Below are 20,242 nucleotides of genomic sequence, written 5' to 3'. Positions count from 1 at the left end.
CCCGGTGGACCACAGAATGGTGAGCCCCAGATCCGGCCCCCACCGCCACCCCACATCACCTCCCACCTAGATGCGGCTGACCAGTCATCCCCCCAAGATCAGCAGCCCCTCATCAGTGCCGCCACCCCAGTTCCCGGCCCCCAAGGCAACCACCTCCCCTGGCGGCGCTCCGGGGAAGAGGGATGCGAGGTGTCCCCATTGTCCTCCTCCTCCTCCTCCCCGCTCATGACTGTTTGTGGTGAGTGTGATTTTTGCAAGTGTAATTTAACTAAGTGTAATTTAAACCGAGAGGCGAGTCGCCACAGGGTGCAGCTAAGGAAGCCACTTGGGTGGCCCTCCCGGCTACACCCTGCTTAACGTGCACGCCTCCCAAATCCCTATGTGTGTGTGTCTATGTGTGTATGTAAGAGAGATAGAAAGAGCGAGGAAGAAGAGGGGTCCAGGGATGTAAGTCTGAAGGGAAGAGAACCTCCCTCCAGATGGTGAGCTGCCAGCAGCACTAGGCACCCCCATTCCCCAGGAGGCCCCCCAGGGCAAGACAGGCCAGAGGCAGCTGCCCCCCATGACCAGGCCACGCAGCGACTGCAGCCAACGACCCCAGAAGACACCCACCCACCAGACACCCAAGGGGGAGGGAGAGGAGTGGAAGGATAATAGCGGGAGAGCCCAGATCCAAGGAGCACCACACCCAGGCCCACCCAGGCCCCCCCACAGGGTCATGTCATCCCTCCCCACCCCACCTACACACCTATGATCTTACACACTCCCACTCATCCTAGCACATGCAAGCTTTTTTTTTTTTTTGCAGGATGTCAGGGTTGTTCCAGAGGGGAGTAAACTTACATGGAAAAAGTGAGGATTTGGTTATTTTTTCAGAAATTCCCACCAAGCCACTAAAGATGAACTGATATTGATGCTTTTAAAACACTTATGTGTTTTGATGGCTGAGCTGATGAATGGCAGGTCAGAGATAACCAGCATCTTGTTAGCTAAGAAAAAGTGATTAAAGTTAGGTAGCTCCAATCCACCTCTATCTTTAGTCTGTTGTAAAGTTTTTAGACTGATATGTGATGGCTTGTTTTTCCATAACAATTTAGATATATGTGAGTCCAGTGACTTAAACCAGCTAGAGGATGGTTTAGTTGGTATCATTGAAAACAGGTAGTTTACTTTAGATAGAACCATCATTTTAACTGTAGAAACCCTCCCCATAAGTGAAATGGGTAAGCACCTCCACCGTGAGAGATCATCCTCTATTGTTTTAAGTAGCTGGACATAATTTAGCTCTGTTAGTTCTGATAACCTGGGGGAAATGTTTATGCCTAGATATCTAATGTTTCCAGACTGTATTGTACTATTGGGTGTGTTTTGTAGGTCACAGTTAATGGGCATAACAATAGTTTAGGACCAGTTAATAGAGTAGTCAGATATTGATGAGAATGTGTTAATAAGTGTGATTGTCTGGGGGAGAGATGCCGGTGGGTTCTGGAGGAAAAGTAATACATCATCAGCATAAAGACTTATCTTATGTTCTATATTTTTGGCATAGATTCCTTTAATCTCGTTGTCTTATGGCAGCAGCAAGGGGTTCAATAAAAATAGCAAAGAGTGATGAAGAATGCGGGCAGCCCTGTCTGGTGCCTCTCTGCAAACAGAAGCTTGGAGAAGTTTGATCATTTGTCTTCACGCATGCATTTGGGTTGTATATAATATACATTTATTATGTATTATTTATACATTATAATATTTTTATCCAATCTATGAAAGATGACCCAAACCCAAATTTGTTTAATGTTGCAAATAAAAATTTCCAGTTTACTCGGTCAAATGCTTTTTCTGCGTCTAAAGAAATGACTGTGGATTCCAGATTATGTAAAGTAGAATAATCTATGATGTTAATTAATCTGTGCATGTGAGTAGTAGTACATTTATTAATGAAATTGGACGGTAACTGGATGGAAGTGTCAGGTCTTTACCTGGTTTTAATAGTAGAGTAATATTGGCTAAGTTCAAGTTTAGCTTTCTTTATAGCATTTAGTATGTGTTCTTCTGGGGAGACATGGTAAGTGTCCTTTAAGGATTCAATTCTGAGTTCTAACTCCGAGATTCTCAAAGTTTCCTTCTTTTTCTTATGAGAAGAGAAAGAAATTATTTTCCATCTCATTACAGCTTTTCCTGCTTCCCAAAGAACACAAGCTGAAGTTTCTGGCAACTCGCTATTTTCTAGATATAAGGACCATTCTCTTTTAAAGTAGCTGATTTTTAAGCAATGACGTATTAAATCTCCAGTTTCTAGTTGCTGGTTAATTGCTCTTATTTCTCAGAGTGAATGATACTGGTGCGTGATCACTAATGCTAATAGGATGGATTCTGATTTCTGACATGTCATTCATCAGCGAGCTGCTAGTTAAGAAATAATCTAATCTAGAATAGGAATGGTGAACTGAAGAGAAGAAGGTGTATTCTCTTAGTGTGGGATGGTGAGCGTGCCAAGCATCACAGAGACCAAAATCCTTCATGTACTGTTTAACAGTTTCTGAGGATTTCCAGACTCGATGAGCTCCTGTGGTACTTTGTTTGTCCAGTGTAATGTTAAAATCACCTCCTATAATTAGTGTGTTATCTGAGTGACCATAGAGTGAGGCAAAGAGGGAGTGAAAGAAGGAGGGATCATCTACATTTATACATAACATTTTTAATAGATAATGCAACTATTATAAATCTGCCTTCTGGATCTATGATTGTATTATCTATGTCAAAATGTAACCTTCTATTAATAAGAGTTGCTACTCCTCTCTGCCTAGAATTATAACAAGCTGAATACACGTGTGGAAACTGGGTTGTTGAGAGAAGATCTATTGTTGAGTTTGATAAATGAGTCACTTGGAGTAATATTATATCTGCTTTCATTTCTTGCAAACGATTGAAAATTTTTAACCTCTTTTCCCTTGTGCCAGCTCCATGCACATTCCAAGTGACAAATGTGAGTTCGTTCATGAACCAACCACAGAAATGAGGGCTATATGCATATTACTGAAGCGTGTGTGCGTGCATCCCACTGCTTCTCCGCGTGCATGTGTATTTGCCAGCTGGTTGTGACAGGGATGTATGTGCGCTTGTGCTGTTCTGTGTGTGTTCCTGTGAATCATGAAATGTGCTGATGTGTATGTAATATAATGACAAGTGGGATTACCGTTAAAGGGTTGAAGAGAAGAAGTGTAAAGAGTGAAAAGAGCGACAATTCCAAAGGAAAAAAGTAATTTAAAAAACGCATCTGTGCTGAGAGCAGTGTAGTGGAGACGGGCAGTGGATTTACTTTTACTAAATCATCTTTTATGGCAGTTTTATGGATATAACTGGATCTAGTGAGAAAACAGGAAAATTAAAGCACATACCAAGTCAGTAGAGCCACGGAGTGATGTCCGGGTCGGGGTACAGCTGTCCGTTAATAAATAATTTATCCACCGCAATGACAGCACAAGCTCCTTCAGTGATGAATTTTTTCCTGATGGGAAACAGGACTCTCCGTCGATCCAGGATCTCTCTGGGATATTGGTCATTAGTTTGTTCCCTTCAGTTCGCGGCCCTGGCTCTTCACCTGCTACTTCGCTACGGTGGGTCTTGGTCTGCTGGACCCGGGATTCATCCCACCAAGACGATGGACTCTGTGGAAGGAGATGTTTTTAACCGTTTCTTTCAGATGCTTCAGGTGGGTTTTGATGAAGTTTTTCACTGTAGTCTCGGGGTCCTCCTCCGTGATTCTAGTGATTCACGTAGCCCCTGGAACTCCTTGTGGAGAATTTCTACCAGGCTCAAACGCGCATCAAAACTACTGAGTTTCTTATCTATAGAGATCAGAACATCTGTTGAGTCGTTCCCCGGTGGTGAAATAGCTCCAGGTGAATCTTCATTTCACTGTCTCTTGGCCTTGGATGAGGTGGAGGGGGTTGACGTGTTGTTTGGTTTTCCCATGACGATTCTGTCGTAACAACGATCTATGAAATCTGTCAGGCTGACCAAATCCTCCCCGCTGTGCTCCAGAGTGTACCTTTTAAAGACACTATTTTCCTACTTTAAAGAATATTTTGATTAGGCTGGCACAAAATACAATTGAATGAAAGCATAAATGTTTGGGTGCACCTAGTTTGAATCTGCCGTCTCCCCAGAAACTACGTCACCTACAGCATTTACAGCACTTACCTGCTATCTGATGTCATCTCTCATGTCACAACACGTCTGTATTTGGCTATCTTTGCACTCTTTGGTGATGGTTTTTATCAACCTTTGTTTTAATACTTTCCCTGTCTCAGGATAGTACACATTATATGCTGGACTATATTTATCATAGCCAACAAAAACTCCTTTTTGACATCTGGGATCTAACTTTTTCTTATCCTGCTTGTACAGGTAACAATCAGATCCAAATATTTTCATGTTTGAAAGGTCAGGCGTTTTCTCTGTGAAAACACGGTAGGGTGTCTGCTCTAACTGTTTGTTGTAGCATCTGTTTCAGATTTGGGCTGCTGTCTGTACAGCATATGTCCACAGTTGCTTTGGGAGGTTACTCTCCAATAGCATACATCGTGCCATCTCAAATAAGGTTCTCCAACCTCTTTCGGCAGTTCCATTTTGGTAAGGTGAGTAGGGTGCACTTGTGCCTTATCCCGTTACTCCTGAGAACTCCTGAGAACTGGAACTCTTGCCCGGTAAACTCTGTACCGTTATCTGACCTGATGCACTTTATTTTTCCATATGGAGCTACATCTGCTATGAATTTTTCTGTAGCTTTTGCCGCATCACCTTTTGCTTTGATAAAGTATGGAAAGATCATCTGGCTATAATCATCAATGAATGATATTGCATACCTGTACCCATCTTTATCTGTCTTTTCAATAGGACCGCATAAGTCAGTGTGTACTAGTTCTAGTTGAGTTGTAGCTTTAGCGTCTGCTTGTCTGTTTCTACTTTGTGTGACCTTGCCCTGTGTGCATGTTTCAAGCTTTGGTTTTCTTTGTCATGTTTCCCTTTTATCGACATTCCTTTAACCACCTTTTCTAATTTTGAGACATCATCAAAATTACAATGGCCAAGTATTTTATGCCAAGTTTGAATGTCATGCCAACCATATACCTCATCAACATCTTCATTATCTATTGTGCTAAGATAGTACAGCCTACCATACACATCCAGTTTGAACTTTGAACCGTCTTTGTGGACCAATCAGTCATCACCGTTCTTGAAGTGGACCTCGGCTCCATTAGCCGTCATGGTCTCGTCCTCGACCCGTCTCTTCTTCCGCTGTGGCGTATCCCATTTTCGTTCCTCTCGCCTCGTCTGGTATCCATCAGGACATGTTCTGGTCATGTGTCCCCTTTTTCCACACGTGTAACACTCGTGTAAATCTGGGTTTTCATAACAAACACACATTTTACACAGTAAGACAGAACATTTATTAAACTCTCGGGTGGTGGATGTTTTAAAAAAATATATTCAGATATTATTTTCACATTTAACTGAATTAAACAACAGAAATGAATCTACTTAATGTTTATTGATGCTAATAATCCTACAGTAGATGTTTCATTTCACAATGAAGTTTAGATTCATGAAGTTTGTAGTTTTACAGCAAAATCACTAATGATTCTTTTCTTTACACATAAGAACATTATTTTAGACTAATAAAAATAAAACTCTCACCATTAACTGTTATATTAACAGGATCACAAGAAGTTGTTGCCTTGAACGGTTCGTTCTCAATCCTGAAGAAGTATCTGTCTGACTGGCTTTGTGTTAAATTATAAAACAAAGTGGTGCAGCTTTTCTGACTCAGGTTTCCACTTATTTTCATTTTATAGGGATTATCTGACTTACTGCTGTTAAAAACATAATCCTGATTATTTCCATAACTTGGGTCACTTTTAATCCACACCCCAAAGGTTTTTCTCCTGCCATCAAACATTTCTCTTGTTTGACTTTCATCCTTTTCTCCTGATCTATGTTTAAAGCTACATGGGATTTGCAAACAAGATTCACTCAGTGCTTCCATCTGCTTTGGTGCAGTGATGAAGAGATGAACTTTGTTCTTATCACAACCAGCAAAAACACCTGTAAAACCAGATTAATGATGAACATGTTACATGAGAAACAATATTCATATTTTAAAGTGTAATTTTTTTTGTCTCCAAATGAAAGTGAGGAACAAACATGTTGACTGTCACCACGTTCACAGACAGGGCCGCCATGAAACTCCCACATTCCTCCTTCATCTCTTGTGTTGTGGCTGAAAAAAGAGAAAATGAACAAACATCCCCATTAAGTGTTTTATTAGAAAATATCAACTACAGAATTTAGGTTGTTTTTCTTTTATATAATAACTTTAAACATTCAGATATTGAGTATTGGCTATGGTAGAATTTAGCATTTAGCAGCGTTTACCTTGTTAGTAACTGAGAACTTCAGCAACATTAAACTGAGATGAAACCAAATATACTCTAATAAAATAAAGTATTGTTCTGCAGAATGAGAATAATGAATATATCAATTCAATATCAGTATCAAAATATCAATCTCTGTATGATTGTTTCTTACCAAATCGAAGTCGTATTGCTTTAGGAACAGATAACTAGTAGATTCTCTGTTGATGAGCAGCAGCACAAATAACCAACTTCTCTTTTTAAAAGCAAAAAATCATGTAAAAGTTCAGAGATATCTGGTTTTAGTCTGTCTATATCCGTCCTGCTCCACCCACGTAAAGAGGAAGTCACCTCACTGCAGCCTCTTCAGCTCATTAGTGAATGACTCATTTCTTTTTAAGATATTTTATTTTTCATGCTTCACTGTCATTAATCCTCTGAATATTTAGACATGCAATATGAAAAAGATGTGTTTAAGTATAGCTTGTTTTTTGCTAGTTTACTCAGGGTTTTTTCTGAAATATTTAAAAAAATCTTTAAAACATAAAAAGTTCTCATGATAGAAAAACACGGCAACACTTGTATATGAGCCCAACTGCTCAACTTCCTCTATTTACTTATAGTACTTGTTATTGTGGTTTTTACACGACTATCATATCACATGTTACCACTTCTCTCTGATACTCTTCTCATCACATCCATCCTCCCACAGCACCTTGTGTTTTGTTACACTTGTAGAGTGGAAACACTCCTGTGATGGACTGTGTGGTGTGTACTCTGCTTCTCATTCGTATCTGGGATAGGCTTCAGCTCAAGATAATGTCTGAAAATTTCAGTACTCACAAGTAAATTTAAGACTAGCTTCAATTTTAGTGCTATGATCAGGAAAATGTTCGGCTACACCCCCCCCTGTCTCCAGTCAAACAGAACACACACCCTCCACAAACCCACAGCTTTCCTGTCACCCTGCAGCTCAGTCATGGACCTAAACACAGCTTCATCTCCCTCATTTGTCATTGTTGACAAATGATTATTACATCACAGGAGATAAACTGTTCAAGTTTACTGAAAATTTGTCTCTATTCTACATTAACATAACTATTTTTGCTTGCAGAAATCCGTTGCAAGTCTCATGTTTTTAATAAAAAAAAATGCAAAATGTAATCATGATTAATCGCAATTAATAACAGAAAATTGTGAGATTAACTGGTCAATTTTCTTTAATGGTTTGTCAGCATATATATATATATATATATATATATATATATATATACAGTGCATCCGGAAAGTATTCACAGCACTTCACTTTTTCCACATTTTATTATGTTACAGCTTCATTCCAAATTATATTATATTAAGCTCTTACCTCAAAATTCTACACACAATACCCCATTATGACAAGGTGAAAAAAGTTTTTTTTTTAAGTTTTTGAATTTATAAAAAATGGAAAACGAAGAAATCACATTTACATAAGTATTCACAGCCTTTGCTTAATACTTTGTTGATCCACCTTTGGCAGCAATTACAGCCTCAAGTCTTTTTGGATATGATGCTACAAGCTTAGCACACATATCTTTAGGCAGTTTCGCCCATTCTTCTTTGCAGTACTTCTCAAGCTCCTTCAGGTTGGATGGGAGACGTCTATGCACAGCCATTTTCAGATCTCTCCAGAGATGTTCAGTTGGATTCAAGTCTGGACAGCAGTCTGTCCTGCTGAAAAATAAACCGTCGCCCCAGTCTGAGATCTCGAGTGCTCTGGAACAGGTTTTCATCCAGGATGTCTCTGTATATTTCTGCAGTCATCTTTCTCTCTAACCTGACTAGTCTGCCAGTTCCTGCTGCTGAAAAACATCCCCATAGCATGATGCTGCCACCACCATGCTTCACTGTAGGGATGGTATTGGCCTGGTGATGAGCGGTGCCTGGTTTCCTCCAAACATGACGCCTGGCATTCACAACAAAGAGTTCAAGCTTTGTTTCATCAGACCAGAGAATTTTGTTTCTCATGGTCTGAGAGTCATTCAGGTGCCTTTTGGCAAACCCAAGACGGGCTGCCATGTGCCTTTTACTAAGGAGTGGCTTTCGTCTTGCCACTCTACCATACAGTCCTGATTGGTGGATTGCTGCAGAGATGGTGGTCCTTCTGGAAGGTTCTCCTCTCTCCACAGAGGCACGCTGGAGCTCTGCCAGAGTGACCATCAGGTTCTTGGTCACCTCCCTGACTAAGGCCCTTCTCCCCCGATTGCTCAGTGTAGATAGCCGGCCAGATCTAGGAAGAGTCCTGGTGGTTCCAAACGTCTTCCATTTACGAATGATGGAGGCCACTGTGCTCATTGGGACCTTCAAAGCAGCAGAAATTTTTCTGTATCCTTCCCCAGATTTGTGCCTCAAGACAATCCTGTCTCGGAGGTCCACAGACAATTCCTTCAACTTCATGCTTGGTGTTTGTGCTCTGACATGCATGGTCAACTGTGGGACCTTATATAGACAGGTGTGTGCCTTTCCAAATCATGTCCAATCAACTGAATTTACCACAGGTGGACACCAATTAAGCTGTAGAAACATCTCAAGGCTTATCAGTGGGAACAGGATGCACCTGAGCTCAATTTTGAGCTCCTTGGCAAAGGTTGTGAATACTTATGTAAATGTGATTTCTTCGTTTTCCATTTTTAATAAATTCAAAAAATCTCAAAAAAAACTTTTTTTCACCTTGTCATAATGGGGTATTGTGTGTAGAATTTTGAGGTAAGAGCTTAATTTAATATAATTTGGAATGAAGCTGTAACATAATAAAATGTGGAAAAAGTGAAGCGCTGTGAATACTTTCCTGATGCACTGTATATATACATATATATAATCAATGAAAAAATATATATGTGTGTGTGTGGTGTTATTGATTCAGGAAAGATGGGAATGGGTTGTCAACATATAAATGAAAGAATGGTATTTTTTTAGATGTTTTCATTTTAGGACCAAGTTAAAAACAAAAACAAAACAAAACAAAAAAAAAAAACAATTTTAAAGCTCTGAAAATCCTGCATTCATGTGGAAGAGTTCAGGGAGCAATGATAAAAAGACAAAAGTGACTGAGCACAGACGATGAAGCATGCATTTAAATGCTGTCACCATAGTTTAAAACAGTGGTTTCCAACCTTATCTTCCTGGAAGAGCCCTTTCATGCAACTGCCAAAAAGCCATGGACCTCCTGACCCTCCTCGTGCTGAAACCATGCTTGATTTTATGCTTTCATGAGCTAGTATTTAACCACAAACAAAACGTTTTGGCAGAGTCCTGTTCCACAAATTGAAATAATTATTTGATCGCAAACCATACAAATCAACATTTCCCTGTGTGATTAACTTCCTGCTTCCTGCTTTGCTGCCGTCTAGACGCTTCCTTCTTTGCTCTCCTTTCTCCTAGCTTTTTTCTTCTTTTTTCTTCTTTTTTCTAATCTTTACCAGCAAGAAATTTAGAAACAAGCACACCTGGTCACTTATAAATTACTAAAACGAAAATATTTTTATAGTTGATTGCCATCGGAGAACTAGTGGAACAATGTCTCCTAACCCTGCAGTATCAGTGAGCTGCACTGAGTGTGAGCAACTTTCATTGAGGATAACACAGCTGGAGAAGAGAATTGAAACACTGCAAGACATTCGTGTGAATGAAGAATTTATTGACTCTATTGTAGCTTCTGTACAAGCTACTGAGATGTCAAATGGATTGAGTGAAATCTTAATACGCGAAGGCATGTCGAATGTGGAGCCTACCGATACAGACCTGGCTGATACACTTACTTGGATGTGTTCAAATGACAGTGGAATAGCTGAGGAAAATCCCAAACCGGACCATCAGACTGATCTCTCCTTCTGGAACACTGTTGGTGCCAGACCAAAGTCAATAACCCCGGCCAGAACCTGGTCTGATGGTGTTTATCGCAGAGGTAAATCCAGCAGGAAATTTAAAGCTCCAGCACTCACTCCACCACCTGAATTCTCACTGCATAATAAATATGATGTGTTGACTCATATTAAAATGAATGATGATGAATGTAATGCAAGGATATATAAAAACTCAAGAAATAGCCCTAAAACTCAGCCCAGGGCTAAACAGACCAGGAGGAGAGGCCAAACAGAAGGACTAGAGAAGCTATCGGCGCCTCCACACAAAAACAAATAGACACAATTCTGATTGGGGATTCCATAACACAGCATGTGAGGATGGCAAAGACGGAAAATCTAACACTTTTTGATACATCAGTCAGAGAACTGACAGAGACCTTGCCGACCATTCTGTCTTCACATCCAGATGGTATGAAGATTATTGTCCACACAGGGATCTTTTGATATTCTGAGGAGGAAAACTGGCTCTGAGATCCTGAAGAAAGACTTTTCTCTGCTGTTGGAGAGACTGTGTCAGTTTGGAGCACCATGTTCATATTTCAGGACCCATTCCTGCAGTGGGTAAAGGAATTGAACTTTTCAGTAGACTACTTGGCCTGAACACATGGTTATCAAACACATGTATCACCCATGGGATAAAGTTCATTGATGACTTCAACATCTTTTGGAACTGTAAGGAGCGATTTAGACCTGATGGTGTGCATCCAAATCTAACTGGATGCAGATTACTTGCTGCACACTTGCGTCATGCTGTTGGGACGGCAAACCCAAACATGAGTGTAAAAATAAAAGCGAAAGACAATAAAGGCGATTCCCAGCTCTCGCCCCTTACCAGACCCTTTTCTCCACATTACCCAAGGTCTTCAAAGGATGTCTTTATCCCGGTCTGGACCCCAGCGACCACCATCTACCAAGAAATACAGGGCTCCCCCTCCTCATCCTCCTCTTAGATCATCTGTCCTGGCAGAGCAGGGCGCGGGAGGATGTGCAGGAGGTTCCCAGAGCAGCAGCAGAATTCACAACAAAGATAACATGCCATGATGCGTTCAGGGTCCTTGCTGTAGTTTTGCCACTACTGACAGCTGTTCTGAGATCAAGCCTGGACCCAGTAGGATTCCTGTGTTAGTTAGTAAAATAAGGGATCGAACACGATCAGCTTGTGGGGTGAATCGGTCTAATTTGTTAACTATACCTTATATAACTCAGAATACAACAGAGACCAGTGTAAACTTCATAAAGCTAGTTGTACTTAATGTTAGATCTCACAGTTTAGATTTTCTTTTTCTGACAGAAACATGGTTAACAGAAGACACAAGTGCTACAGTTCTTAATGAAACAGCACCCCCTCATTTTAGTTTTATGAATAAATGTCAAATTGGGAGGAAAGGGGGAGGAGAAGCTGCCTTATTTAAAGATTCATTCCAGTGTAAAGAGATTTCATTTGCTGATTTTACTTCTTTTCAATGTCTTAGTTTATGTTAAGGGGCATTCCTGAGATCCTATTTCTAATCATCTACAGAAGTCCAGGACATTGTGCAAATTTTATTGATGAATTTTCTGAATTATTGTCCGTTATCTCTACTGATTTTAACCATTTCATCATAACTGGGGATTTTAACATTCATATAGACAACATGACGGATGGTGATGTCAAGGAATTTTCTTCCATATTGGACATGTTTGGTTTGTGGCAACATGTAAAAGAACCGACCCACATCCGAGGTCACATTCTGGACCTGGTTATTTCAAAGGGTAAGGATATTTCTTCTGTTGCGGTAACTGACTTGGCCTTGTCTGACCATTTTTGTATTTTGTTTGATTTACTGATCACTCAGAATGTCCAACCAACCTGCTTCTCCGTTAGGAAGAGGTACATTAATGAAAGAACAAGTGCTAAGTTTGTGGAGGCCATAGCTATGTCACCAACAACCAGTGCAGCATCAGTTGATGGACTCCTGGATCATTTCAATCTGAAAGTCTTGAATGTAATGGATGCTGTTGCACCGAAAAAAATCAAGAGCAACTTGAGCAAACAGAAAACACAATGGAGAAACACCACTGTGGTTACCAGCCTAAAAAGAGAATGCAGAAAAACTGAGCGGAAAATGGTGGAAAAATAAACTTCAAATTTACTATGAGCTGTACAAACAAAGCCTGCGTAACTATAACAATGAGCTGTGCAAGGCCAGAGAGCTGCATTTATCTGAAATGATTAAGAGGAATGTCAACAATTCTCGCACTCTGTTTGCTATGATTGAAAAACTTACAAATCCCCCTATACAGATAAGCTCAGAGCTCCTTTCCACTGAGAAATGCAACCAATTTGCCAACTTTTTCAGTAAAAAAATTTAAAGAATTTGGCAAAATATTAATTCCACACAGTCACACAAGAAAACTCTGTGTCTAAAGCCCGGAAATAATTCTGATGTCATGTCGCAATTTAAAATGGTTGATTTAAAAATCCTACAAGAAACAGTTTGGCATTTGAAATCAACAACATGCACTCTGGACCTGATAACATCTAACTTTTTAAAAACAGTTTTTACCTCAGTAGAAAGTGATCTCCTACTGATAATTAACAGCTCACTGGCATCAGGCATTTTTCCCAAGTCACTAAAGATAGCTGCTATTAAGCCACTCCTAAAGAAAAGGACTCTAGACGCCTCTATAATGAACAACTATAGACCTGTCTCTAACATCTTTTTTATTTCCAAGATTATTAAGAAAGTTGTATTTCACCAGCTTCATGACTTTTTAAATGAAAGTGGAAATCTTGATAAATTTCAGTCCGGCTTCCGACCTCATCACAGCACTGAAACAGCTCTGGTCAAAGTGTTAAATGACATTAGGTTGAATACTGATTCTGGTCAAATATCAATCCTGGTTCTGTTGGATCTCAGTGCTGCGTTTGATACTGTAGATCACGGAATCCTGTTGCACAGGCTGGAAAACTGGGTTGGACTTTCTGGAGCGGTCCATAACTGGTTCAGGTCATTTAGAAGGCTGAAGTTATTTTGTTACTATTGGCAGCTGAATCTGAGCGAGTGACTATGACTTGTGGAGTCCCCCAGGGGTCAGTCCTTGGACCTCTTCTGTTCAACTTGTAGCTCCCTTTGGGTGAAATGTTACAGAACTATAGCATTAGTTATCAAAGTTATGCAGATGATACACAACTTTATGTGTCTCTGTCACTAGATGACTGCAGTCCAATAGGCTAATTGTGTCAGTGTCTGGAGCAAATAAACACCTGGATGAGGGAGAATTTTCTACAATTAAATGAAGATAAAACTGAGATTATTCTGTTTGGTAGCAAAGAGAAGAGGGTCAGCATTGGAAAACACCTGGAGACTCGGGCTCTTAAAATCACTGACCAAGTTCGTAACCTGGGAGTGTTGATAGACTCAGGTCTGAGTTTCAGCAGCCACATCAAAGCTGTCACCAAGAAGTTTTTTACCAGCTCAGAAACATCAACAGAATTAAAAGTTTAGTCTCCTAGAAAGACCAAGAGAAACTCATCAATGCATTCATCTCCAGTAGGCTGGATTACTGTAATGGTCTTTTAACAGGACTTCTGCAGCTCATACAAAACGCTGCTGCTAGAGTTTTAACCAGGACTAAGAGATCTAAATACATCACACCAGTTTTAAAATCTTTACACTGGCTTCCTGTTAGTCACAGAATAGATTTTAAAACCCTTCTGATTGTTTAAAAATCCCCAAATAGCTTAGGCCAAGAATACATCTGTGATATGTTCAGAGAATATAAACCTAGCAGAGATCTTAAATCCAAAGACTCTGGTCAACTAGTCCATACCAGAGTACAGACTAAACATGGAGGAGCAGCATTTAGCTGTTATGCTGCAAACAAGTGGAACAAACTGCCAGTGGAGATTAAACTTTCCCCAAATGTTGACATTTTTAAATCCAGGTTAAAAACATTTCTTTTCTCATGCGCCTATCCATGAAATCTGCACGGTAACTTTTTTAACTTATCTTGCATTTAATCGTTTTTAGTGTAATTTATTATTTTATTGTGATTATGTGTTCATTATGTGTGCATTTTACTATTTCTAAATATCTGTAATGCCTTTGTTTTATGTAAAGCACTTTGAATTGTCCTGTACATGAAATGTGCTATACAAATAAACTGCCTTGCCTTGCCTTGCCTCTGTGTGATTTTTTACTTTTTGTTTCAAATCTCCATTTGTTATTTACACTGAGGTAACATATCCATGAATTTGTTAAAGTCCACTGTTGTTTTGTGTAACTAACATGTTAATGAAAGGGAATGACTATATCTGTGTCCTCATAATGCTTACTATGTTCTGTGGAGGAAAAATAATTTACCAATTGTCGTCATGAAAAGATTACATTGCAGAGTACACACCACACAGTTCATCACAAGAGTGTTTTCACTCTACAAGTGTAACAAAACACATGGTGCTGGTGGAGGATGGGTGTGATGAGAAGAGTATCAGAAATTACTATAAGTAAATAGAGGAAGTTGATCAGTTGGGTTCATACGCAACTGTTGCTGTGTTTTTCTATATATATATTTCAGAAAACACCTGACAAAACTAACAAAAACAACCCATACTAAAACACATCCTTTTTCATATTGCATGTCTAAATATTTAGAGGATCAATGACAGTGAAGCATGAAAAATAAAATATCTTAAAAAGAAATGAGTCATTCACACTAATGAGCTGAAGATGCTGCAGTGAGGCGACTTCCTCTTTAACATGGTTGGCGCAGGACGGATGAAGACAGACTAAAACCAGAGATATCTGAACTTTCACATTAATTTTTGCTTTTAAAAATTGAAGTTGGTTATTTGTGCTGCTGCTCATCAACAGAGAATCTGCTAGTTATCTGTTCCTAAAACTATACGGCTTCGATTTGGTAAGAAAACATCACAAAGAAATTGATATTTTGAGATTTCTAACCTGATATTTGTTTATTATTCTCATTCTGCAGAACAATACTTTATTTTATTAGAGTCTGTTTGGTTTCATCTCAGTTGAACATTGCAGAAGTTCTTAGTTACTAACAAGGTAAACGCTGCTAAATGGTAAATTATTTAAAATGATATTAAAGAAGAAGAAGCAAAATTCTGTATTTGATATTTTCTAATAAAACACTTAATGAGGACATTTGTTCATTTTCTTTTTTCAGCTCCAACACAAGAGATGAAGGAGGAATGTGGGAGTTTCATGGCGGCCCTGTCTGCGAACGTGGTGACAGTCAACATGTTACTGAGTGTCTTCTTTCTTTCAGGTGAGATGTTTGTTCCTCACTTTCATTTGGAGACATTAATAGAATTATTTACACTTTAAAATATGAAAATTTTTCCACATGTAACATTATGTTCATCAATAATCTGGATTTACAGGTGTTTTTGCTGGTTGTGATAAGAACCCACATCTCTGCATCACTGCACCAAAGGAGATGGAAGCGCTGAGTGGATCTTGTTTGCAAATCCCATGTAGCTTTAGTGTTAAAACAGGACACGAACTTAACAACACAGGAAGTATCTACGGAGTGTGGATAAAAAATCAGGTGGATTTTGCTCGAACTCCAAGCATTGTTATTTTCAACAGCAGCAAGTCAGAAAACTTCTATCCAGTGGAAATTATTGGAAACTTGCATCAGAAAAACTGCACCACTTTGTTCTCTAGTTTAACCACAAGTCATACAGACAGATACTTCTTCAGGATTGAGAACAAACCGTTCAAGGCAACAGCTGACTGTGATCCTGTTAATATAACAGTTAAAGGTGAGAAAGTTTCTGTTCATCACTACATAATGTTATTAATGTAAAGAGAAATTAAAATAAATTACAGATTTGGCTGCACCAACTCTCAGATATAAACTATAAAAGGATTTTAAACTGTTTGGTCAAATGTTTCAGAAAGCAGTCGTATAAACTTGTTTTACTTTTCAAATTTATTCTCATTTATTATCGTTCTCATTATCTCTCCAGTGAGGAGATTTAATCTTTCAAGGTTTTTTTAGGTCTTTGGAAGCTGTTTTAGCATTTAGTCTAAACTTGTCTTTTTGCTTTAGAGTGTTTGTAGTGGTTTACTTCTGAGTTTTAAAACTTCTGAATTTACATCCATGAAGCCACCGTTTAGCTGTAGAATAAATAGTTTATCTTCCTGTATGAGAGTTTTTGAGAGTGGTTGTAAGTGTCGCTGCAGTGTTTTTGTATGTTTGTTTTTGGCAGCTGACATATATTGTTTTGTTTGCATGGTTGTGGTTTGTGACATGCGGGCTGTGCAGGTTGCGTTTGTCAGCTGCAAAGGGACAATTTTGTTATATATATTACTTTTCTCGCGAGATTTGTGTGCACAACCATAAGTGACTGTGAGGCTTGCACAGGCAGAGAAGGCATTAAGGCCTTGAACTGAGAGATTCGCAGCAACTCGGTTGGTTTGCTAACTGTGAAAGGTATTTGGCAATTATTGTTTTAAGGTTTCTGTAAATCCGAAATATATGGTGTTCTAATTATTGCACATGTTAATATAGAATGCACAAGACTAAGAATACTCTCCCAAGACCTCCGAAGTGGCAGGCGGCCACGAGGTAACTTTATTTTGATGTAGCACATGGGTTAATTGTGAGTTGATAATGTGCCTAAAGCTGTTGTATTTTATTTTTGTAGTTTTCACGGCGTTCAATAAATCAAGGCAGAGCGCCCGTCTTGAAGAAGCCGTGCCTGTGTTGTCATTTCGGAGTAACAGTGGTCATCAATCCAGACATGATTTTAAAATAAATCACTCTCATCATCATCATGTTTATTGGAGACATTTTAAAAGCTAAATCTGTTGTTAAATAAAAAGAAAACAAACCTTAAAATCTTTGGCTCATTTAGTTTTGACATTAAGGAAATTAATAACGCAGAAAAACAAGAAGGTTGTTTGTGTCATATTTGATTATAAAAGAGAAGCTGAAACTAAACTCTTCAATCACATCTTGATGATTTAATTTCTGTAAAAACAAACACTGATCTGTTTCTCTTTGTGTGTTTAATATGAAAACCCAGATTCTCCTCAGAGACCCAGAATAGAAATCTCAGGTGATGTGAAGGACCTGAAGGAGAAGGAGTCTGTCACTATAACCTGCTCAGCTTTCACTCCCTGTCCACACTCCCCTCCTGAACTCACCTGGAATCTCCAACAAGACTCTCACAGACAAACAGAGGAAAACACAGATGGAACCTTTACAACTAAAATCCAGCAGAACATCACCCTGTCACACACACATGATGGATACACCATCACATGTTCTGCCAGATATCCTGTGGATGGAGGAAAACATGTGAAGACATCAGAGACAGAAGAGACTCTCAGTGTTTCATGTAAGTGATCCTGTCAGCACATCATGGTTCAGCTGCTTCTGATCAATAAAGTTCATGTGTGTCACATTTTCCTCAGATGCTCCTAAAGACACCTCAGCATCCATCAGTCCATCAGGTTTGGTGTCAGCAGGTAGCTGGGTGAAGCTGAGCTGCTCCAGCAGAGCCAAGCCTCCTGTCAGCAGCTTCACCTGGTTCAAGATCAGCACAGAGGGACCCGTTAATGTGTCTGAGGGACCGGTTCACAGCTTCAATGCAACGGATGGAGGAGTTTATTACTGTGTGGCTGCAAATAAACTGGGAAACCAGACGTCCCAAGAAAGCCGTCTTAATATTAAAGGTAAACAGTTAATTTACTGCAGTCTCAGTCATGGCTGTTTCAGTTTTGTTGAACAGAGGAACCCGTTAATGTGTCTGAGGGACGGTTTACACAGTTAACATCACCAACATGGCAGATATAGAAAGTTACTTCTGTGTGGCTGCAAATATTCTCGGGATTCAGACGTCATCATGGTTTCATTTGAAAAATGAAGGTAAAAGCAGAACTGAACTGATTCATGTCATGTTGTAGTTTTTCTTTTCTAATTCTAATTCTTTTTACATATTTAGGTTTTGTTATCATGTAAGTCATTAATTCAAAGTAGATTAAAAGATCCAACTATAACTGTTTAGTTAATTATTCTGAGGTGTGAGAACTCAGTCATGTAAAAACATCTGAAAACATTTCAGCTGAGTCAGTTTAACTTTTGATGTTTCATGTTACACATTTAATTCAGTTTATGAAGAATTTCTTTACTAGTTTAGTTTGTGGTTTATTACATCAGAGTTTAATCAGGACATCAGTTTAGATTTGACTTGTCTGCAATCAGTAGGAATTAAAGTTAATGATGTTTTGAAGTAGAACATTTTCCACTAAGGAGAAGGTGACTCTGTCTCTTTACAGACATTCAGGAGTTTGGGGCTGTTGTCTACGTTACAGTGAAGATCCTGCTAATTGTAATGCTCTACAGTACAACCGCCATCTTTGAATGGTGAGACAAACTGTTCTATGATATGAGACTTTGCAGCTGGAAACCAGTTGGTCTCTTTTAAATGTCAGAGTTTAACATCTGTCTGATGTCTTTTTCTTTCAGCTGGATTAGATCAAGATTCTCCAACAAACCAGAGAAGGTAAGCTGCATATATAAACATGTATAAAGCTCCTGTTGGGAAACAGTTTGAGCTGCAATAAATTCCCTGCAGAGCACCAACACCTCTCTGTGCTGTTTCATTTCCACAGGACGTAGAAGAAGCAGATTATGTCAGCAGGGTGATCCACATTCAAGCTTCATGAGCCACAAAGAAGACGAGGAAGATGTCAAGTTCTCTGTTAGAGGAAGGATTTCTATTCTATCTTCTTTATTTCTGTCTGAACATGTGTTATGTGGTGAAATATGATATTTAAATTATTCTGAAAAGTGATCTCAGTTCTAATTTCTAGTTAAACTTAATCATTGGTCGTCATTCTGGTTTGTCTTGTTTGACTTTCTGCCTCATTTTCTGCTGCTTGTTCTGCTGATTTGGCTTCGACTCAAGAGTCCAGCAGGTGGACTGAGCACTGGACTCACTGGTTGCTACAAACACACATTATAACTGTATTGTTCAGCTACACTGTGTGACCACAACATCTTATAATGACAACAGGTGTGTTTGTACCACAAAATGTTACAGATTTCCTTCACAGTTTACTGGAAACTAACTTAAACTCTCTTTTTTTTATATGGACCATGCCGCTTTAAAGCATAGGCTTATTTGCTTGGGATTGTCAGATCATGTAGTTTCCTGGCTCAAAAATTATTTGAGTGACAGGACCCAGTGTATTAAATATGATGGTCTATGTTCTGCATTTGTGTCCACAAGGGGTTGCCACAGGGTTTGCTATTAGTTCCTCTTTTGTTCATTATGTACATTAATGAATTGGGACAGAATGTGTCTGATGCTAATATGCATTTTTATGCTGACGACACAATTATTTACTGTTTTGGCTCAAATCCTGCTAGAGCTGTTGAATCTCTGCAGAAAGCATTCAGTGTGGTCCAGCACACACTTTTACGACTAAAACTAGTTCTTAATGCTGACAAAACTAAATTAATGCTGTTCTCAAATTCTAAGAAGGTTCCTCAAATGATCCCCACAGTGTCCACTCTTGAAAGAAATGAAACTGAGGTATTTCATACTGGTACACTTTAATCTACAAGGCCATGCATTGACTACTGCCCTTCTATATTTGTAACTTAATCACATGAAGAAATGTTGATTTGTTTGGTTTGCGATCAAATAATCATTTGTTGCTCTATGTACCATTTGTCCGTACTGAACTGGGAAGAAGGTCCTTTGTCTTCTCTGCCCCTTCCAGATAGAACATGATGAAAAGGATTAGAAATTAACAAAACTTATTTCATTGAATGACTTTAAAACCCAGACTGAGAGCACTTGAGAGAGCCTATTTAACTTCTCTCTTTTCATAATTTATTAATAATTTTAATTGTTTATTTTAACTGCTTATTGTTGTAATTAGTACTTTGGTTGTA

General features: G+C 39.1%; 1 protein-coding gene and 1 long non-coding RNA gene across 3 annotated transcripts in view; one reads left to right on the top strand and one right to left on the bottom strand.

Moving 5' to 3' along the window:
- LOC121628601 overlaps positions 1-20,242 on the bottom strand; it is a 285,114-nt gene that overhangs the window by 19,684 nt on the left and 245,188 nt on the right. The gene's annotated exons all lie outside the window — the stretch shown is intronic.
- Positions 18,314-20,232, top strand: LOC121628623. The gene is made up of 3 exons (XR_006008201.1): positions 18,314-18,703; positions 18,806-18,842; positions 18,952-20,232. It is a non-coding gene; the product is annotated as an uncharacterized LOC121628623 (long non-coding RNA).

The sequence above is a fragment of the Melanotaenia boesemani genome, chromosome 18 (assembly GCF_017639745.1).
Source record: "Melanotaenia boesemani isolate fMelBoe1 chromosome 18, fMelBoe1.pri, whole genome shotgun sequence".
Taxonomy (NCBI): domain Eukaryota; kingdom Metazoa; phylum Chordata; class Actinopteri; order Atheriniformes; family Melanotaeniidae; genus Melanotaenia; species Melanotaenia boesemani.
This window is presented reverse-complemented; position numbering and strand designations above follow the sequence as displayed.